The sequence below is a fragment of the Danio rerio genome, chromosome 24 (genome assembly GCF_049306965.1).
Source record: "Danio rerio strain Tuebingen ecotype United States chromosome 24, GRCz12tu, whole genome shotgun sequence".
Lineage (NCBI taxonomy): Eukaryota > Metazoa > Chordata > Actinopteri > Cypriniformes > Danionidae > Danio > Danio rerio.
Window position 1 is genome coordinate 9,763,944 of NC_133199.1, and position 24,316 is coordinate 9,788,259.

General features: G+C 35.6%; 1 protein-coding gene across 31 annotated transcripts in view; it reads left to right on the top strand.

Annotated features, from left to right (window-relative positions):
• si:ch211-285f17.1 overlaps positions 1-24,316 on the top strand; it is a 293,770-nt gene that overhangs the window by 108,066 nt on the left and 161,388 nt on the right. For 11 of the 31 annotated variants that reach the window (XM_073941516.1, XM_073941537.1, XM_073941518.1 and 8 more), the window contains exon 1: positions 534-706. The exons of the other annotated variants lie outside the window; for them this stretch is intronic. The gene's annotated coding sequence lies outside the window, so the exon portion shown is untranslated. Of the gene's footprint in view, positions 1-533; positions 707-24,316 lie in introns of those variants that run through there. 31 annotated transcript variants of the gene reach the window in all.

Below are 24,316 nucleotides of genomic sequence, written 5' to 3' on the forward strand. Positions count from 1 at the left end.
CTTGTTTTGAGACGAATCTGTGGTGTGTTTTGGAGATGTTTTGCTGTGATCACCTAAGACCTCACTGCAGACCTAAATCTGGCTCTGACTTTAACAGCAAACTGAGGGATTTCGAGAGGAAGCTCTAAATTCACAGACGCAACTGCACACACACACACACATGTGGCCCTCAAGTTTGTGTCACAGGGGGCACCATAGCAGGAAGTCCTCCAAATGTTTTGCTTTAACTTTAAGGGATTCTCTCTCTCTCTTTCTCGCTTCACTCTTCGTCTTTCTTTATTTCTTTCTTTCTTGTCACACATCTCCTTTTTTTCCTTCTCTAAGTTCTTCATTCCCCTCTCTTTCTTCTCGCAGTGAGGTGATCCAGACTCGAGGGAGTGCCAAGAGAGTTACAAAAACTGCATTCATGGCGACACATTGGAAAACACACACACACACGTTCACACAACACGTCCTGTCTAAACAATGCTCCTTGGCTGAGTCTGGGGGAGTGATTTGAGTTGGTGTAAAGGGACAGCGCAGGAAGTGTCAGTGAGAGAGAGTTTGGAGAGTTTGGAGAGTTTGGAGAACAGGAGCTGCCCGACAACAAGGGGGGAAAAAAGTTTCCCTGCCGCAGCAGCAGGCGGACTGGGTCTCAATCTCTCTTTCTCCCTTGTTCATGCTTCAGTTGTTGTTTGGATGTACGGTCCTGGATAGGGCAACTAGGGTGAGTAGCACAATCTATTTCTCTTTTTCATGCTTAAAGAGCTGTAAAGGGATATTAGAAGCATCGTTCAGTTCCACTTCTGCTCTGTAGCACATTAAAAAAACCTCTCACTTTTATTGAGACATGTTTAGAGAGCAATTAAAGTACAAATGCCGACTCCACGGCCAAACCTCTGCATTCATTACTTTTACTGTTCAGTAAGTTTATAGCCTCCATCCCATTGTGTTTATCCATTCTGTTTGATGGTCTACAATGTTTCTACTGTCATTTGCAAATGAAGAATGCGAAGGAAGTTGTGTCTCTTAAAGATCATGGACCATGGTAGTTGGTTATTATAGTCAGCTCTTTTTATAGATGGTTTAAGCGTGAAACTTTTTGTTCCTTCAGTTTTTTTTCTCCATTAGAAATGAATGTTTAGTTTTGACCAAACATGGCAAGATTGCAGTTTTGTTGTTTACTTGGAAAGTAACGACCCATCTGTCATTGAGCGCTCCATCTATCATTGTGCAACCACAGAACTGCGGTTTTACAGCTTGCACACACATATATTGTTTGTGACAATGCATTCCGTCGGGAATTTACCACACTGCTAGCGTTCCGATGTATCCCATCACTGGTCTGCATTATTATTTGAACTTCTTAAATTTTTATGCCAAATTTTTGAGATCTTATTTCAAGCCTGTCCGTTGCGAATCATTCAGATTCGAAATCTGAACTCGTTCTCGTTGGTTTCAGGAATTCGGCAGCCAGAATTCCTCTGGGTTGTGACAACTTTTCCAACTTTCTCCCACCACACTGTTTAAGTAGATTTGCATCTGGAGGTCTTGGGCCGCATCCCATGCGTGTCTGGAAGAAATTTCAAAGCTTTTTTTTTCTCTCAAGGTTGTTTGTCCAGAGATGCTAGATATAAATTTGAGAACGATTCAGTGGTGCTGATGGTTGGAACTTGAGTTTTATGTTGAGGAAGTTTCTGGATCTGGGTTTCAGTGTGTGTGTGTGTGTGTGTGTGTGTGTGTGTGTGTGTGTGTGTGTGTGTGTGTGTGTGTGTGTTTCAGGATTTAGAAGCCAGGGAATGAGGCCAGTGTAATAGACTCTTAACTGTTGGGCAGAGGATGTTACTTATTCTGCAATTTTGAGATTTTCTGTCCTTGCGGTAGCCTGTTAAAGCAAGTGCCCAGTGAGCAAGTTCTTTTGCTCTTCCCTTGCAGGTCATTTAGCTTTGTGTTTTCAACCCTAGCTGTTGTGTTAAGTAATATAACTTTTCATTATGGTGGAGTTTGGATGTTTTCCTGAGTATTATTTTCGAGACAGTATAACCATTCATTACTCCTAATGCTATAAAGATATATTTTCTATCTTAAAGGAACTTATAAGCTCATTTTCAAGTCCCCTAGAGTTAAACAGTTGAGCTTTACCATTTTTAAGTCAATTGAGCTGATCTCCATGTCTAGCGGGAGCACTTTTAGCTTAGCTTAGCATTAATCATTGAATTGGATTAGAACATTAGCATCTCAATCAAAAATGTTAACAACAGAGACTATTCTGTAGTTTTGTAGCAATTGTTTCATGGCTGCTTCCCGTGCAAAATTTAGCAGCACCTGAATATAGTCCCCAGTTAAGTTCCTCAACACGATGTGAATGCAAACTTAGATTTGTTAGGTGAGACTGCCTATCTCAGAAATGCATTTTCAGACACAATGCACTCAATGCAGCTAGTCATGTCACTGTGAAGGGGTAGGGTTAGTGGTGGGGTTAGGTGTGGGCATTAAAAAGCATTGCATGCAACTCGGATTGCAAGTGCACCGAGTCTGCATCCTTACACCTCTCATAATATCAATGATATATATTCCTAGCCACATCGACCTAGAAAATAGCAACTTTTCATTTTCCATCGGTTTCAGTACACAATGTATGTCCAGATGCTTATGGTCTAATTCGATTCCATGCTAAACTAAGCTAAAATACTACCAGCAGATCCAGAGATTGTGTGAATGGATTCATACATGGTAAAACTCAACAGTTAAAAAATGAGCCTATTTTTAAAGAATGGAGTGTACCTCAGCTGTTGTATTTGTGAGTCCATTATGGGATTATGGTATTGTACTTTTCAACAATTAACACAGGTTGGGAGCACAAGCTACAACCATGTTGGCATAAAATGAATATTGGTGAACATTTTTTTTTTTAATTTGTTTATTAAACTTTTTTAGATATAAGTATTTTTACAGACAAATTTAAACAGATATTATTCCCACCGCTACCCTCTACATAAGTTGAAATTACATTTATCATTTAAAGAAAGAAGAAAAAAAATTACTCATGATAATAACAAAATAATAATCAAATAAGTAAAAACAATTACGTAAATAAAATGAATAAATTATATTTAAAAAAAATTAAATAAATAACTCAAAATTGTAAGAAATGAGTCCTCGGATATTTATAAAGTACCCAATCATGTGACACGCTCAGAAAAAAAAAGTCTAAATGGGTCCCATGTTTCAGAAAAGGCCATAGTATTGTCATTTATTGTAAACCTAATTTTTTCCAAGTGGATAAAGCTCATTGCGTCTCGCAACCAATTGTCAAAACTCGGAGGAAATCTTTGTTTCCATAATAACAGAATACAACGTCTTGCTAATAGTGTCAAAAATGCAAGGGCGTTTGCAGTACAGCTTGATAACCCTACTATATTCTGGGAAAGTCCAAAAAGTGCAATAAGAGGGCATGGTTCGATGTGTATCTTTGTCAAAGAAGAGAAACACTTGAAAATCGATAGCCAAAAAGAAGTGATTGATAAGTAAAGCCAAAACATATGTATTAAGTCTGTAGGTGCTTGATTACAGCGATCACATATGGGATCCACGTCTTGAGTTAATTTTGTAATCTCACTTTTGACCAGTAAATACGTTGAACAAAATTTGATTGGATGAGGCTATGTCGTGCGCATTGGTGAACATTTTAAACCAGCCGGTTTATTCTTGCTCACTGCTAGTCAAACAAGAAGGCTTGCAGTGCTGTTCTTTTTAGTAGTGTTGTGACTCTGGAGCCTGAGACCCAGAAGAATGAATAAGCCTTGCAAGTCTGTAAGCCAGACTATCAGTATACAGCTGGAGAAGGAAGCTGGGAAGCACATGTCAGTCTCTCTGGTTAAAATGTAATATTTTGAGTTCATAATGTGATATATAGTGACCTATGCAACCATCTGTGGGCATAAAAGCACTTATTTGCTGCATTTCTATCCTACTATGTTTTTTATTTAATGTTTGTGAGGGTAGAAAATTGGATCATGCATTATAATAAAGTGACCTTAACTACTTTTGTATTAAAACAATAAACAAATGCTATGTAGCGATTGTTTTCATGTTGTTTTGCCAGTGGCATGAAATTCGGGACCCTCAGAAGGTTGCTCTATTTGATAATTTTCTTTAATGGGAACTGACGGTAACCGACCAACTGATAAAAAAAGTTGACCATTAAAAATACCAGAAAACCCCCTCCTCTTTCCTCAGGGGTTCAGTGCCTGCACTATAGCAGCATAAACAACAAAATGATCCACATTCTGCACTTCAATAAAGGGCAAATGCTCTTTATGTGCTATGCATGCAACTGCTTCTGCTTCATTGTCCCGTGCGGTGCAAAAAAGACATGAAAGGAATGAAATAAGGTCTTTACGACATGTGTTTCACTTAAATAGCGTATACATTTGTATTAATTTTGACAGTTCAGTACAGTTTACAACACAAATTGACAATGTTGTGTAATATACAAAGTAATCGCACACAATTATTCACAGTTTTTAATTTTGATTATGTTTAAGTAAAAAAATGTAAATAATATTTTAAAATTACAAAACCTTCATTGCGCCCTTTTGTTTGTCACCTTGAATCTTGTCAACAAGACATTTAGCTATGCTGTTATTAACAAATGCCATAAATAAATATTATTGTCAGACCCTACAAACATTTCATGTGGATTATCCTGTCACAGGATAAAAATGTAATATGTATGAATTCTGTCTGTCTGTCTTTCTATTAGCTTTCTACATGTGCGTGTAACCTAAGGTGTAACATTTTTACAGTTTATTAGTATATATATATATATATATATATATATATATATATATATATATATATATATATATATATATATATATATATATATATATATATATATATATATATATATATATATAGTCAGAATTATTAAACCCCCTGAATTATTAGCCCCCCTGTTTATTTTTTTCCCCAATTTCTGTTTAACGGAGAAAAGATTATTTTAACAGATTTCCAAACATAATAGTTTTAATAACTCATTTCTAATAACTGATTTATTTTATCTTTGCCATGATGACAGTAAATAATATTTGACTAGATTTTTTACAAGACACTTCTATACAGCTTAAAGTAACATTTATAGGCTTAACTAGTTCATTAGGGTAACTAGGCAGGTTAGGGTAATTAGGCAAGTTATTGTATAATAATGGTTTGTTCTGCAGATTATCGAAAAAAATATATAGCTTAAAGAGGGCTAATAATTTTGACCTTAAAAGGTTTTTTTATTACAATATTTCTAGCCGAAATAAAACAAATAAGACTTTCTCCAAAAGAAAAATATTTTCAGAAAATATTATTATTATTATTATTATTACTGTGAAAATTTCCTGTTAAACATCATGTTTCCCAGAGATGGGTTGCGGCTGGAAGGGCATCCGCTGCGTAAAAGCATGCTGGATAAGTTGACCGTTCGTTCCGCTGTGGTGACCCCGGATTAATAAAGGGACTAAGCCGACAAGAAAATGAATGAATCAATGAATGAAGGAATAAATGAATGAATGTTAAACATCATTTGGGAAAGACAAAAAAAAATTAAAGAGGGTTTAGTAATTCTGATTTCAACTGCATTCTGTTACAAGATTGAAAATAAAAAAAAAACATGTATTTTTTTTAAAGATTGTATTATCTTCTTGGTTGAAAAAAAATTAAATATGTTATATTGTAAAAAAATTAAGTATTACATTATACAAATAGCACTAAATAGTACAAAATATAGAATTATATTAATAATTGCTGATTTGTTTATGAAATTAGGACCCCACCTTCCTTTTTGCAGGGAGGCCTCTGCAAGTGTGCGCTATGCCACTGTGCTTTGCGTAATAGTGCTAATGAAGTGGGATATTTGTAATGGTAGATAGAAGTTTGGAGATATGGGTAAGTTTAAGGCAGGGTTAAAGTGTAAGGGTGGTGTACATTGTAGTTGTAAATATAACTACAGTAGTCAAATAATTTTTTTTAAAAACAAGTTTTATGACAATTGTATAATGCAACAAAACTGACCAGAACCAAAAACAATGCTGTATGCAGGCCTAAACTCACTTGCTTTGTTTGCGTGCATAAGATTTTAACTTTTATAATTAGAGAACTTGTAAAGATTTTAAAATGTAAGATCTTGATGCCTTAACATATTTGAAAATAAAGAAGAAGGTCATTAAAGGTTAAATAAAAGGAACAACGTCATATCATCCTGAACCGTTCGATTTAAAAACGAAATGCAGCCATACATAATTATGGCTACGTAATTCTCAATCTCCAAAAATATATATACAATATATATACACTCAAAAAATGTCTTACTCGTTCAAACTACTTCAAGAGTTCACACTTAGCTGATGATTTATAAAAGCTTGTTTGGCATGCTGTCCCGGGAGAGAGCCCTGAGCTCAAGGGCTCCTCGAGCCCGGGGCTTCCTCCCGTTGGCAGAGCGAGAGGGAGCCTGAGCTCGGTGGATCTCAGAACTCCCCTGCTGCGGTAGCTAAGGGAACACAAGGGGTTAGTCAAAAGCTTGATTGTTATGTATGTTGAATGTCTTTGGATGGTGGGAGGAAACCGGAGAACCTGGGGAAAACCAACGTGGACTTGGGGAGAACATACAAATTCCTCACAGAAACACCCACCGGTCCTGTGGAACCAGGGCCGGCAGTGTTCTTGCTGTGGGGCTCACAGTGCTAACCACTGGGCCGCCGTGCCGCCCAATCACAGGTAAAGGAGGAGAATAGGGGAGGAGGGGGGTTTCTTCCAAACGAAGATAAAGTGAACTGAAAACTGTGGCTATTTATAGTGGCTTAGGGCTCATATGATTGGAAGATGGTGATTAGCAAATGCGAGACCGGCCGTGATAAATCATAAGCTCGTGATCCTCTCGAAATTAGTTTATGAATAAACCTCACTTATTAAGAATTACCTGAAACAACACAATTCTTGAAATTACATTGGGACAACTTAATTTTTTAAGTTCAATCCACATAAACTTGTTAAAAGCGTTAGGTTAACAATCAATTTGTGTTAAGACAACATTAATGAATTGGGTGGTACTCTGCATTTTTTACAGTGTAGGGCTACGTTCTCAGCAAGAGCCTATGTTGACAGAGCAGAATTCAATATCCATAATGCATTTCACAACCATAATACAATTCACTATAATATTAAATAAACGGAAAACACTTGTAACTCACAACATACTGATACTATTAATTAACAGATTTTTTTTACAGTGTACTTAATTTTCATGACAGTCTTGTGAACACCTCTTTCATTAAAAGCGTTACTTTTTTCACCTTCAGCAGTGCCTCTTATTGTGTACCCTCTCTCATTTTCCTGCAGACCATTCAGCCGTTGTTGGGAATAAGAAAATAGGAAGACAGTGATGTCATAGCAAACCATCATCATCTCCAAACCATCTGTGAGAGCCACATGAAACAGCTGCCTCAATTGAGATGGACTTAACCTTTTACTCTCAGCAGAGTGCTTATTTTCTTTACGCCTTTGCTCTTTGATTCGGCACACGATATCAGCGTGCTTCCTGTGTTCGGACTGCACCTGTAGCACCGTCTCAGAGGAGTCTTCATCCATCAGCTCTCCATTAAAAATTAATCCTGTCTGAGAGCGCATTCCTCTTTTAAACATGCCTGGCTGAGAGATACGAACTAATCGCTAATTGAATCGCCCTCATTTAACAAACTTCCTCAAAGGTTCCTCGACGCTTATCTAATCCTGTTCTCCTTCGAAATGGGAAAGTGCTTCTTTCTACAAATCTTTTTTTTTTTTTCCTTTGATCAAAACTCTGCAAGTGTTTAGACTTTAATAAACATATGTACGGTGACTGAAGTCTTTCCAGAGGTTGTAGAGTTTAGAAGAAAGTGAGCTAGTAATGATCAGCTACTCCACTAGCTACACTTCCAAAAGAAGTGGAAGACACTCCCTTTTGAAAAAATGCTATGCCCTCACTCGTTACTTAACCATCAAGATGTTTTTCCATCTTATTTATAATTTTCCACCCATTTTTTTACTTCATAAACACATATTGTCACTCTCTATTTTGAAATAAAAATGTAAAATGTGCTGTTCTGAAATAAAAAAAAAATGCAAGAGAATCCAGTTAAAGCACACAGATCCTAGATTTATTGGGCCCTATCATACACCCGGCGCAGTGTGGCGCAAGGCGTGGCGCAAAAGTCTTTTGGTAGTTTCAGCTTGGCGCAAGAGTCGTTTTGAGGCGTTGTGCTATGCTGTTTAAATAGCAAATGCATTAGCACTAATTTTTGCGCCCATAGGCGTTCTGGTCTATTTTGAGAAACTATAATAGATTTTTCATTAGACCAAAACTAACCCGGTCTAAACTCCGGCACAGAGTTGCGCCTCGCTTACGCACTGCTTAATACGCACAAGAGAGCAATAGGCAAATATCTTTACATATAAAAAAATGTAAATATTAAGGATATATATAGTATATAATAAGAATAGATATAGAATATAAATATAAAGGATTAAAATATTACAAAACATATTATTTTCTAGCCTACATAAATATGAAAAACCACTGCTTTTATGTCTTCTTCATCTCGGGAGGCTTTTTCAGTTCATTCATAACAATTTGCTTTTGTATAATGTTATTATTATTAGCAGTATTATTTATTATATCCATATGTATATTTGTTTTATTAAAAACAAGCTTAGATTTGCCCACCTGTCAGGTTTTAGACCATATGGGGCACAGCATGTGTTTTAGGATATAACTCAGGTTTTTGAGCACATTTTGCTATTATTATTCATTTATTCGTTTGCTGGAAATTAGAACTGAATTTAGAAATAGTTTTGAAACGAATACTTGCGCTTAACAAACAAAAGTATTTATTTATAGACTAATTGATGTCTGTGCGTAAAGGTTTCCCTATCCAAGAGCGAATGTGAAAGTAGTTCCATTATCTCTCATCCTCACCTAGTAGATGCTCTGTTTAACAGTTTTCTGTTAAAAAACTGTCAACTGTTAACTGTTTGCCTGTGAAATGCTCATTTTTTCCACTTAGACTTATTTTGCGTCCTGTAAATAGCGAATGCGCTCTTGGCGCGACGCAGCTGGCTCTTAAAGGTAATGGGAGATAAGATTCTAATTGGTTTATTCTCAAAACACACCTATAACTCATTAAGAAAATAAACTCAACCGTTTTAGAACATGCACCGTGGCGCAAGTCAGATTTCCCGTCCTTAAATTAGCAAAAACGCATCCTGACATGCCCTGAAAGCGTTTTGCACCCTGCGTTTTGCGCCCTGCGCATGGACCGTCAAAATAGAGCCCATTGTCTTATTATTCTAGTTAGAAGTGCTTTTTCCAGCATTTGCTTGATTGTTTTGCATTTTGCATTCTTTTCTGACTGTTATACTCTTTCTCTATTGAGGAAGGTGGTAAAGTGACAGCTCACCACCGCTATTACCTCACAGCATGGTGAGGAATGAGACTTCCCACATCTTACATAATCTTGACCCGCTGGCTCGCTTGGCCTGTATAGGGGTTCTTAAGGCCCTTTTTTAATAGTTTGCCACATAAAGAAGGGAATGTTGGATGAATGGATGGTCTTTGTTTTTGCTCTTTATGATATGAATGCAGGGGCCCAGAGTGGTGATCTTACATCAGCCCTCCGTGGTTTGTCTGTACGCCTTTCTCTGAGATTGATTATCCCGTGAAGTAAAACGCAATTCCCTGTTGCACAATGGAATATTGAGAGTTTTAAGGCAAATCCTGAGAGACTGGGGTTACGTATCTGCTTATTTGTTCAGTCTTACAGCTTACATAAATATAAACTACTGCGGTTGTTCGTTAGCATCATCAAAAACAAGTAGGGATAATGTACAGATGGCCGGTCGTTATCGCAGAAATAAATGCAGGATCCTGGTGTGACGTGATAGAATAAATAGATGGGCATTAAATATTGATTTGAGATGTTTTATGTGAGTAGAGACTGTGGGGTCATACAAGATACATAAAGTTAGCAAAGATATGTTGCAAACTGGTGTCCAGGGATGGTCATTGTACAGTTTACAAAGAAGATAACGACTGAAGAATACTGTGACTAGCCAATCAGAATGATGTATTCAAGAGAGCTGTTTATAATGAGTGCTTAAATGGCCAGTCAGGCCATAGCAACGAATGATTAAAACTGCATCAATACAATATATTTCAATGGCATCAAATTAGTTTTGCTGAAAGATTTTCTGCTGAAATGTGAGAATAGATATTCAAAATGTGTTTTAACTCATTTGTGCCAAATTTTTCATAATGGTTTCATGCACATATCCTTATTAATAGTGTCCTGTATGAGCATGTTTTGCGTTTATTCAAATACAATACAAAGAAAATTGAATATGCGGCAACTATAGTTACTGGTTGGCAAATATGTTGTTAGCACCGTTCAATGTAAAATTTACATAGGTGGAGAACATTTGGTGTCCTAAAATAAAACAACTGCTTTTTACAGATCAATTCATATTTATATCACATTTATTGTGTTTCAAATAAAAAAAAGCAGTTGATATGAACCCCCCCCCCCCCCTCCAAATGATCTGTTGTATAGTTTTATGAATATTTCAACACAAAGAACAAATCCATTTGTCTTACAGTAATGAAACACACTAGTTTCCTCAACAGACTACTGTACATCTCCCATCACCGAAAATGGCTGCAAATCTTAAACACCCGCACTGCCTTTGTTATTTTTATGTGTCTTTCGGAGCCAGTTGGATATTTTTGCTTGAAAGATTCAGCAAGGGATTGTTGCTATTTGGACTTTATTAGCTTTTCTGCTATCCTGCCTACAGACAGTGCTGGGTGATGGCACTGCAGATGTGCAGTCATGGTTAAACATGTAAAACAATGCTTGCACACAGTTTTGTGTTCACCGTTTTTTCTTTTATTGGCATTATACTAACCGGCAAAACCGAAATGTCCTCACACCGCAGATTTGAAAGACGCCGGCGCTTTCTCGTACTGTTGCCTCACTTCGCCGGCGCTTCCTTGTACTGTTGCCTCAACCTCACTTCACCGTCGCTCGCAATGTTAAAGTGTGAAATGATGGTCAAGCGCCCCCTAACTTTAGAGCATAGTGATCGGATATTTACTTGCGGGGAGGAGTTTCCTCATCTCAGCTCATGGATTTGCAGGCACACACAGTCAATTCGGGAAAAAATAAAGCGCACATAAATTATTTAAATGCAAAACCGAGAAAACCGCAATTTACAAGCGCGTATTAAACCATGAAGGTCGTACTGTACGGTTCAATATTATATTGAGAACCGTGGCATGCCTAATATATATTACACTATATAATAGTTATATAGTGTAATTGTAAGTCTTTGTGGGGAGAGAGACCAGTAGGTTAAGTTAACTTTGCTCTGATGGTTTTGCTGTTTATCAAATTGTGTATAAAAAAAGTTTGTCATAATGTCACAAGACTCTGCAACTGGTGTATGTGTATGTGTATGTGTATGTGTATGTGTGTGTGTGTGTGTGTGTGTGTGTGTGTGTGTGTGTGTGTGTGTGTGTGTGTGTGTGTGTGTGTGTGTGTGTATGTGCTGCTTTTATAGTCCACATAATCAATTCTTAACAGCTTCAGCTGTGTTAGCAATCAGTAGGAAAACTGGAACAGGTGTGAGTGTGTGGTGCATGATAGGCTTTGTAGTCGATTGACAGAATTGTTGTCCTGAGTAAAAGTGAATGATTCCCCACAATCTACAAACCTGGATCACTGGTGATTGTGACAATTCATTCATTCATTTTCTTTTTGGCTTAGTCGCTTTATTAATCTGGAGTCGCCACAGCAGAATGAACCGCCAACTTATCCAGCAAATGTTTTACACAGCGGATGCACTTCCAGCTGCAACCCATCACTAAGAAACATTCATACGCACTCATTCACACACATACACAACGGACAATTTAGCTTACCCAATTCACCTATAGCGCATGTCTTTAGACTTTTGGGGGAAACCGGAGCACCCGGAGGAAACACATGCCAACACGGGGACAACATGCAAACTCTACACAGAAATGCTAACCCAGCCTTGGCTCGAACCAGCGATCTACTTGCTGTGAGGCGATCGTGCGACCCACTGGGCCACCATGACGCCCGAGTGGGACAATATGAAAGTTAAAATAAGTGTAGACAGTGTATGTTTTTGGTAAACCTATGGTTGTTTTGGTTGTTTGGTTGTATGGTTGTTTTTATATATATATATATATATATATATATATATATATATATATATATATATATATATATATATATATATATATATATATATATATATATATATATACAAGCACTAGAAACTTTGTAAAGCCCTGACTTAACACACTCACATATACAGTCAGCATTTTCTAAGAAGCATGAAAGTGTAGTCTCCTCCTCCCCGCACCAAACACATCCCCACAGGTAGTAATGCATGAGGAAGCCTGTACTATTTCCCTCAGATTAGCCTGTAACCCACAGGCACCCCATTGCCATGGGAACCACTGAGGCAATCAAGAACAGATCACCTACAAATGGCGCCCAGCCTGGAAGAGAAGCACTGACTCTAGACCTGAGGCTCATATCACTGCGGTGCAAGATGGATTTGACAAACTTTGGTGCATAGCTCGTCCTGCACTGCTTGTGCTGTTGACAGGAACGATGCCTCTAAAACTCGCTTCTTTCTGATTTAGAGGTGTGCTGTTGTTTTTATGTTTCTGGGCAAGATTTTGGCCTGCAGAATGATGGACATTCCATAGAATTACAGTGAAGCGGTGAGCATATCTATAGCTTAGTATATCATACCTTGATGGGAAATTGTGAGTTAAGCTAGTAGCCATTTACTGAGTGACCACACAAAACACTCTAGCAACCCAACATTTAACAAATTCGTTCTGCTTCATGTTGGGTGATTCATTGCAAACCAGGCTCATTATTGATACAGACCCCTGTATACATTTCGAGGAGGTACTTTTTTTGCAGTTTCGCAAATCCACCAAAGGTCGTTGTGTACGCATTTTCAGATCTTAAATTTCTCGCGCGAGTGCCATTCATGCCTGCTGCTCTTGCATAGATCCACCAGAGGCCGCTGTTGACTGACTGACTGACCGACCGACCGACCGATCCCCCACCCTCTTCCCTAAACCCAACCGATAGTGTTTTTAAAATCACAGATTGACCCGATCATCCCCTTCCCTAAACACAACCAACAGTGTTTTCAAAAGTAATCCAGAAAAAGAAAAACCCTTGTGGCAGCCTGATTCTCACCCTGTGATTAACTTGTTTATTTTATTTTTTGCCTTTCGTTTTTGTCTTACCTGCTTTATGGAACCGTTTTTCAACAGACTCGAACCCAGTCATCGCAGTCAACTCTTGTCTGCGTCTCAAGTCTGCCAACATGCGTGGCGAGCTACTGAGCAAACTAGTAACAGTGGAAAACCATCCACTCGGAGTTAATCGGTCAGCAGGTACTGCAAAAAGAAACAGTGTCATAGCATTCGTTAAAAAGACGAAATGCAGCCATACATAGCTCTGGCTACTAGGGCTGCAACTAATGATTATTTTAATAAATCAATTAATCAATTGAAAATGTCGTATCTGTGTCTGTTCTAATCGCAGATTTTGTAATTGTACCATCGTAAAATCACGAGTACGTTCCATTTTCCTTTACGATTTTATAATTACAGATGCGTGAATTATATTTACACACAAAATATTTATGACAGTGATTTTATTTCATATATACAGGGGTACATTTTCATAATGAACCTGTGTTAGTTCTTTGCCTCCGTGGGTAAATATTTACAGCAAAATCATTCAACGCAAGACAATCAAATGATTATCCCTTATATTATATTATATTATATTATATTATATTATATTATATTATATTATATTACAAATAAATAACAAATAATAATAATAATTATAATAATAATTGTTTTTGTTATTCATTTATTAATTTTCTTGTAGGCTTAGTCCCTTTATTAATACGGGGTCGCCACAGCGGAAAGAAATGCCAACTTATCCAGCACGTTTTTACGCAGTGGAGACCCTTCCAGCCGCAACCCATCTCTGGGAAACATCCATACACACTCATTCACACACACACTCATACACTACGGACAATTCACCTACCCAGTTCACCTGTACCACATATTTTTGGACTGTGGGGGAAACCCGAGCACCCGGAGGAAACCCCACGTGAACGCAGGGAGAACATGCAAACTCCAAACAGAAACGCCAACTGAGCCATGGCTCGAACCAGCGACCCAGCGACCTTCTTACTGTGAGGCGACAGCACTACCTACTGCGCCACTGCATCGCCAATAATAATTATATTGATTAAAAATTAAATAATAATAATAAATGCCAGCAAAAAGTTCTTGCTTCTCTAAGAAAATCGTGAGTTAAAAAAAGTCAGTTTTTCCCTAATATCTGAGGGTTTATGGAACATTCATATAATCCCTCAGAGTGTCCCCACTTTCATCTTATAATTACAGATTCATCAGCCATGTGCTCTTTTCATCGCAGCTGGACACAAGCGTCTGCGTGTGTGTGTGTGTGTGTGTGAGAGAGAGCATAAATGTTGAGTAGTTAATTATGTTTGGTCTTTAGTAAGTCTTTTGGTATTAATCTTGGCTAATCTTAATAAAAATGGATGAAATCCCTCTAACTGCTAACAGTCAGGACCTTTTTTTTCCAGGCTTTTATGTCATCTCACTTTGTCTCTGTCTCCAGTTCCTTTTTTCCTAATTTATCGTCTCTAACCATATGCTAATGATGCCTTATCTTTTTTCTGCTATAATCAGCTGGTAGCATGAACGTACAAAAATTGCATTGCACGGACGGGTCTTAAAGGAACACTTCAATTGTTTTTTTTGTATTTGTTTTTTTGGAAAAAGGCACATTTTAAAAGTCCCCAAGAATTAAACTGAGTTTTGTCATGTTTTAAATCCATTCATCCAATCTCCAGGTCTGGACAGAGAAGATTTAGCTTAGCTTAGCATAAATCATTGAATCAGATTAGACCATTAGCATCCCACTCAAAAAATCCATCAATATGACACAGAGCTGTTTTCTAGTAAACTAACTGGGAAATATTTTCAGGTGTTGCACAATATCATTGTGCCTGCTGTAGGCATGTTATGGCAGCAAAGTTCCTTGATTATTACGCTAGAATGAGAGTAGAGTTCCTATATCGACCTACAAAATAGCACACTACAAGTACTAAGTACTCGATGTTAATGCAGAATAGTCAAGCTTTAAAATGATTAAAACTCTTTTTTAAAATACTTGAGCAAGATGCTAATGGTCTAATCCAATTCCTTGATGTACGGTAAATGTACGCTCAAGTGCTACATCCAGTCCTAGGGCCTCATGTATCAACGCTGCGTACGCACAAAAACTTTGCGTACGCCAGATTCCACGCTCACGTTTGGATTTAATAACGATGAAATGAACGTCGACTTCTGGCGTATGCGCATTCCTTGTGTGTTTGTTTTATTTCCATTGGCGACTCCTAGAGGCAAGTATGTTAAATTGCACACTACAAAGTATCTTTAAGCCGTGCAATGGTAGCTGTACGGGACGAGATCATCCAAATGTCTAGCAGGTATATAAGGTTTTTATACCATGCAGTTGACCAGCCAAACAATTAAGCGCAATTTGCAGCGATCGCCGGTTTTCACAATCTAATCAGAGCGACCGACTGCATGCACATTACTATAAAGGCGCCATCTGAAGATGCATTTGCATATGTGAATCAGAAACATTTTCATTCAATAAATTTGCAAATAATATGTGATGCTCAAATGCGCTTAACATAATACACACACTTGTTAATGATTCCTACTTGTCTTCCTTGTGATGATGAGTAGGCAAAATCTGATATGTAGTGGGTGGAAAAACAAGAACAAGTTCATCAGATGCTGGATTGGAACCGAGTTCATGATCGAACTGGCTAAAACATGTTGCCATGCGCTTAACGAGCTACGCCACTCACGCTGCTGATAGCCACTCTCTTTAGTTATGTTGTCTCTGTCAATCAAACGGTGATGGGTGGGAATCACTCAGACCCCCTTGCATTAACCGCGTCATCTAATCTCTCCCACTGTATTTTTCTTTCTTTTGTTATTAATTGCGGAGGACAAACTTGCAAATAACACTGTTTTTATCCAGTCTACCTCCAAAAGGAGCTCCGCCATTTCACATACTGTTCAACGTTTTGCTTTTGCTTGGTTTTGTTATTGCTTTTTCATTTGGTTTTGCCAAAGTAGAGTCATTACCATTTTTTTTTGTGTGCTTGTGCATGTGCGCTCAATTTCATGTTAATTTGTATGTAAAAAGAGAATATGTGTAGGATTCTGTGTACGCAGCGTTTCATATATCTGAATACACATTAATAGCTTGGTGCGTACGCAATGTTTTAGTATTAATTCTACGCAAGTCTTCGCACGTGAGGCCCCTGGAGATTGAAAAATGTATTCAAAGATGATAAAAATCAACTGTTACTCTAGGGAACTTGTAAAATGAGCCTATTTCCAATCAAAATCGGAGTGTTCCTTTAATTCAACCCCTGAATTTTTGATGTGTGCATTGAGGGTGATTTCACTGGAAAAGGCTTACTTACTGACTGCGAGGAAAGATGTGATTTTCCATAAGGCCTGTTTGGCTGTGGTTATGCGATTATTCATTTTCATGCGACTGGAATGCGTCTGGACCATAAATATGTTTGCAGGCAGCTGAATGAACTAGGTGAAACTCGACATGCAGGGATGGATTAATGCACGTGAGATGCTGCCGCAAAGGATCCCAGTTTAACTTTAAAGAAACATCTTTATTATCGCCATGACCTCTGTACTCTCTCTGCCTCAGAGTCTCAGAGATGTTCTGATAAGTGAGTCTTGCAAGATGTGGAAAAAAAAAAGAAGCAGTTGAAAGCCACTTTGGGTTTGTTTATGCAGCGATGATATCCCCTTCTCTGGAAATAAAACAGACTGGAGTTATAGACAGACTAAACAAATCATGCATGATATTTCGGTGACGTATCAGTTGGTATTAGACCCTTTATGTTTACTTATATGCATGTTTATTTGGTTTTAGAATTAATAATAAAGAGGGAGGGAATCTTGCATTCATACTGAAGGCACTATCAGGCACCTACACTCGCCGGCCACTTTATTAGGTACACTACCATCTAACCCTACCATCTAAATGTCACAGCAGAAATTGAGACTCATCAGACCAGGCAACGTTTTTTCAGTCTTTTTTTGGTGAGCCTGTGTGAATTGTAGCCTCAGTTACCTGTTTTTAGCTGGCAGGAGTGGCATCCAGTGTGGTTTTCTGCCGCTGTAGCCCATCCGCCTCAAGGTTTGACGTGTTGTGTGTGCAGAGATGCTCTTCTGCATTCCTTGTATTGGTTCTGCATTGGTTGTAACGAGTGCTTATTTTAGCTGCTGACGCCTTTCAATCAGCTTGAACCAGTCTGGCCATCCTCCTCTGACCTCTGGCATCAGCAAGGCATTTGCAACCCCAGAACTGCTGTTCACTGGATAGTTTCTCTTTTTTAGTCCATTCTCTGTAAATCTTAGAGATGCTTGTGCGTGAAAATTTCAGTAGGTCAGCAGTTTCTGAAATACTCAGACCAGCCTGTCTGACACCAACAACCATGCCTCATTCAAAATCACTTAAATCGCAGATCGTCTTGACCATGTCGACTTGCCTAAATGCATTGAGTTGCTGCCATGTGATTGGCTGATAAGAAATTTGCGTTAACAAGAAGTCGGACAGATGTACCTGATAAAGTGACCAGTGAGTATATATCACATTGAAGAGCATCAACAAATTGTTTAATGTTTATATTTACAGATTAAATGAAAAGTTTTAAAATGTAATATGCACATAAATTTGTGTATATAAATTAGGCAACAATGAATATTTTTAATTATTCATGCTCATTCATTAACTTATAGCAGACTATTTATATTGGTAGATTTTTAATATCAGAACACAATTTTTTTCCACACTTTTTAATTTTGTTTTCTTTTCTTTTCTTTTCTTTTTTTTCTTTTTTCCCTTTATTTTATTTTCTTTTCTTTTCTTTTATTTTATGTTATTTTGTTTTCAAAACCCTAAGAATCGTTTAATCAAATTCTATTTTAATTTGCTGTCATACCTAGCAAAAAAAATGCTGGGTTGTTTTAACTCAATTTCTTGTAAAAATACAAACAATAAATTAATTAATTAATTAATTTACAAATACACACACATTAATACAATAAAAAAAATAATGTATTAATGTAAAGTTTGGGTTTGTCAATTTTTTTTACCCAAATTCGGCTATATATATATATATATATATATATATATATATATATATATATATATATATATATATATATATATATATATATATATATATATATATTTTTTTTTTTTTTTTTTTTTTTGTGTAAGCAGTGGTTTATTCTGCTGGGGGCGACTCCAGATCAATAAGGGACTTAGTCGAAATGTAACAGTGAAGAGAAATGTGAGCATTTCATATTATTCTTTCTTACAAGAAATATGCAATTATTCTTTGCTAATGATATTTATGGGACCCAAAAACCAATTCACTCTCTTTTTATACTTTAAAAAGCTTTTAATTTGCAACGGGAACCTACGTTTCAGAGAGAGTTGTACACAAAAAATGGCTACAATGACATCTCAGCACTAGAATTATGGCTTTCAATTTGGAAAACAGCTTTTATGGCCTGACAGAAGGACACATTTTGTCTTAAAACTAAAAACTAGACTTCTATATTGTGTTTTGATTTGCCCCTGACAGTGGAAATGATGGGAAAAAGTGTGAGTATAAAGCAGAGCATCTTTCCCACACCTCTCTCCTGTCCAGCCCATTCTTTTACACATGCTGCATTTGTCATTTTACACATTGAGAGCTTTTTCTGTCAGCTGCCATGTACGCTGGGTGAAAATGCATCTTCACCCACCTTCCTGTCTGTTTTTTTTTCTTCTTCACTGGTTTAGAATGGATGGAAGCAAGTGCTGAGATTCACAAAGATGCAGATCAGCAGGACACAACACATGCTTTAAATAAAAAAGCTGTCTTGCGGTGTTTGTTTTGATAGCAAATATAAAGTATTTTTTTGAAAACAGTATAAGAAAAAAACTATGATCTTTGAGTCCTTTCAACAAATGTTTTTATGTCAAATTAACTTATTAAAAAAATAAGTTATGTTTAAATTATTTTTAAGTTATAATAGATTCCATTTGATGTTGTAAGACTTTTTAAATAGAATTTAAGTTGAACTAACATTAAAAGTTAATTTGATTTCACTTCTAAAATATAAGGCAATTTTTTACATCATGTATTCATTTAAAATTATATTACCCACTCAAGAGCCAGATTTTCAAAGTAGGACAAATGCAAAAAAGGTCAGGGAATCAATATTTCATTTACTTTTCCTTTCATTTTATATTTGGGATCAGCCACCCATGAGGTGTTTCTAGGAAGTTTTAGCACATGGTTTCACAGAGTGTACTGTGGATTCAGAATTTCCAGATGAACAAATCAACCTTATTTTGAGTTGTCCAATGCCCTCTAGCACCTGCTTTATTAAGCCCCAAAGTGCGAGTGTCTACAAATAAATGCAATTCCATTATTTTGAAGAATGATACTGGACTTTTATGCGACCTGCAAAAGCTAAAGAAACTTCTGTTGAAGTTTTTCTAAATATTCCTCTTTTAAACAGCCTGAAAATCTCATGTGGGCTTAAGCCTTGAAAGGGTTATTCCACCCCAAAATGAAACTTCTGTTCTCGTTTATTAAACTTATTGTCAATTCTCACACAAATTCATAATGAATGTTTAATACAAATTCATATAAATCTGAGTTCTGAAGAGAGGAGATTTAATTGAAATGAATGAATGAATGAATTAATTAATTAATTAATTAATAAAACTATAATAATGAGATAAACGGATTTAATGAATTAACGAGAAACATTTAATTGTGTGATGAATGAATCAATGAATGATAAAGAAACAATAACTCAACAAGATAAATCGATTAAATGAATGAATGAATGAATAACAAACAAGAAATTAATAAGATGAACAGATTTAATTTAATGAATTAATTAATTATTTAATACAAAATTTTGAATGAATGAGAAACACTAACATAATGAGATGAAGAGATTTAACGAATGAATAAAAAGCAATAACTCAGTGCGAATAATGAATTGAATAAAATGAATGAATGAATAACAAACAATAATTTAATGATTTAATTTCAGGAAGGATTGAATGATTTAATTTAAGGAATGAATGAATGAATGAATGAATGAATGAATGAATGAATGAATGAATGAGAAACCTAACTTAATGAGATAAATAGATTTAATGTAACAACAGAACAAATTAATGACAAACAATAAATTAATAAATGAGCGTATTTAATTGAATTAATGAATGAATTAATGAATGAGAAACACTAACTAAATGAATGAATGAATGAATGAGAAACAAACTAATTAGATGAACAGATTTAATTAAATGAATGAATGAATGAATGAATGGGAAATTATTACTTAATGAGATGAATGGATTTAACTTAATAAATGAATGAACAATAAACATTACCTTAATGAGATGAACAGCTATATTTTTATGAATGCATGAGGAATGATGACAATGAGATGAACGAATGAATGAACGAATGAATGAATGAATGAATGAATGAATGAATGAATTCAACATGATGACTAAATGAAATGAACTGATATAATGGAATAAATGAATGAAAGAATTAATGAATGAATGAATGTATGAGAAACATTGCCTTAATGAGATGAACAAATTGACTTGAATGAATGAATGAATGAATGAATGAATGAATGAATGAATGAATGAATGAGAAACATTAACCTTATGAGATAAACAAATTTACTTGAATGAATGAAAGAATGAATGAGAAACATTAACCTAATGAGATGAACAAATTTACTTGAATGAATGAATGAATGAGAAACATTAACTTAATGAGATGAACAAATTTACTTGAATGATTTAATGAATGAATGAATGAATGAGAAACATTAACTTAATGTAATGAACAAATTTACTTGAATGATTTAATGAATGAATGAATGAATGAATGAATGAATGAATGAATGAATGAATGAATGAATGAATGAATGAATGAATGAGAAACATTAACTTAATGAGATGAACAAATTTACTTGAATGAATGAATGAATGAATGAATGAATGAATGAATGAATGAATGAATGAATGAATGAATGAATGAATGAATAATTGAATGAATAATTGAATGAATAATTGAATGAATGAATGAGAAACATTAACTTAATAATATGAACAATTTTAATGGATGGATGCAAATTTATGACATGAACAGAATTAATTCAATGAATGAATGAATGAGAAACATTAACTTAATGAGATGAACAAATTTACTTGAATGAATGAATGAATGAATGAATGAGAAACATTAACTTAATGATATGAACAATTTTAATGGATGGATGGATGGATGGATGGATGGATAGATGGATGCAACTTTATAAGATGAACAGAATTAATTTAATTAATGAATGAATGAGAAACATTAACTTAATGAGATGAACAAATTTACTTGAATGAATGAATGAATGAATGAGAAACATTAACTTAATGATATGAAACATTTTAATGGATGGATGGATGGATGGATGGATGGATGGATGGATGGATCGATCAATGAATGAGAAACATTAACCTAATAAGATGAACAAATTTGTTTTAATGAACCAATCATTCAATCAGCAGATTTGTAAAAACATATTAGATTCACCATCTGAAAATGTACCTGGAGCAATGTACACTATGTTGTGCAAAAAATGTAAGCCGAGGCACGTATTTCCGATGAGCCTGGGCTGGAAATTTTGCTTCAGCGTCAGGGTGAGTCTCCAAGCCTTCCAACTTCTCGATCTTAAGGTCACACACTATTCCGAATGTGATTTTGAATGGAAGGAAAAGGGAAAGCCTCAGGAACATGTAAACAATGGAAGCAGCAGTGGGATACACCCGTTCCCTGCCTGTTCCTCAGATGTTTTTCCTGCACTCCTCAATTCCTCTAATAGAAGTTTACTTCCAATCTTCCTCTTCCAAACTCAGAATTCAGCTCAGTTTCTGGCACTGCAGTGGACAAACAATGTTTTCCAACAGCAGCCAAAGTGGTGCTGTCAAGCACTCGTGTAGTACAATAATGAAATGTCCATTGTTTTGGAATGATGGATTGACATAAGATTGTTTTGTGGGATTTTGTGCAATGTTCCATACTGGAGAATGGTGACGCATTATGTATTGTGAATGTGTTTTGACTGCAGACTGTTCTTCTTAGTAGGACTGATGTGGTTCTTCATTAAGTGACATAAGGCATATGGCATTCATTACACACACACCCTATGGTTCACTGAAGATTGGGAGCACACACCCCATGAACAAACACACACACATAAACTTTTACAGTTGGCTTAATGGGGATTTCCCATAAATGTATTGATTTTTTTTTTCATGTGGACCAAAAAATGTCCCCACAAGACACACAAACACAAAACCTGATTTTTGTGTTTTTCCATCATAATTCATTAAGATGTTTGTTTGGGGATTTACATATTTTTATTTTTATTTTGAGTGATTAATTTTTCAGTCATTCATTCTTTCTCTTCGGCTCAGTCCCTTTATTTATCTGGGGCCGCCACAGCGGAATGAACCGCCAACTTATCCAGCATATGGTTTACGCAGCATATTCCATCCCTTCCAGCTGCAACCCAGTACTGGGAATCATCCATACACTTTCACATACTGTTCACACACATACACTACAGCCAATTTAGTTTATTCAATTTACCTATAGCGCATGTCTTTGGACTGTGGGGGAAACTGGAGCACTCCACACACAAGTGCCAACTGACCCAGCTGGGACTCGAACATCGACCCTCTTGCTGTGAGGCGACAGTGCTAACCACTAAGCCATCACGCCACCTGATTTATTATTATTATTATTATTATTATTATTATTATTATTATTATTATTATTATTATTATTATTCAATGATGCATAACATTAATAAAAATATTATTATTATTATTATTATTATTATTATTATTATTCAATGATGCATAAAATGTATTAAATGTGCATTTTATAAATGCATTATGATTATGAATCTTGAAAAATAAATCTTGTGCTCCAAAACATTCTTATTTATTATCATTATGATCATGTGACACTACAGTAAAGGACACTACAGTAAAACTACAGTGTTAGCTGCTGATATTCAGCTTTACAATCACCAGAATAAATTACATTTTAACATTTATTCAAAACTTATAACACTGTACTTTTAAATTGCATTTTTGATCAAATAAATGCAACCATTGGTTGAACATAACATGACCTCTTAAAAAAAAAAAAAAAAAATATATATATATATATATATATATATATATATATATATATATATATATATATATATATATATATATATATATATATATATATATATATAAAGCTGCTAAAAAGTGCAACAGATTTAAAAACAAATTAAAAATACAAATACAATACAAAATAAATACAAATACATGCATACGTACATACATACATATAAACATTAACTTAAATTAAAATATTCCTAAAACTGAATAGTACTCAGAACTCGATACGCAAAAGTACTTGAACTGAAAAGTCTTCCCTTTAGCTGTAACAATTTGATATTTATAAAATGTTCTTTTGAGAAAAAAATTAATATTTTAATCAATATCTAGTTCATTCATACACAAATCAAATAGAAATATAGTAGAAATTTTGAATCAAATAGAAATAAATATGGTTCTTGTGTTCAACATAGAGATGATTTTCAGTCATGAAAGATTTATCTGTTTGTACACTGAAAAAAATACTTTTTCTGTTTGTTTAAGCTACTTATTTAAATGGCACCTATGATAAAATACGTTTGTAAGCTGTAAGCTTGTAAACTGTTTGGCCAGAACTGTCTGTATAGTGTTTCCACATTCATATTGGAGTATATAAACACAAGTTTTTTTTATTTTTTTAATTTCCTCACGTTAAAATAGGACGCAAATCTTAGTGATTTTGAGTCCCAACGCAACATGACAATAAGTGTGGTTTTCCTCTCTGAATTGTTCACAAACAGCTACACTTTACTCAGGCACTAAAATGGGCAGATTCTACATTATATAATACA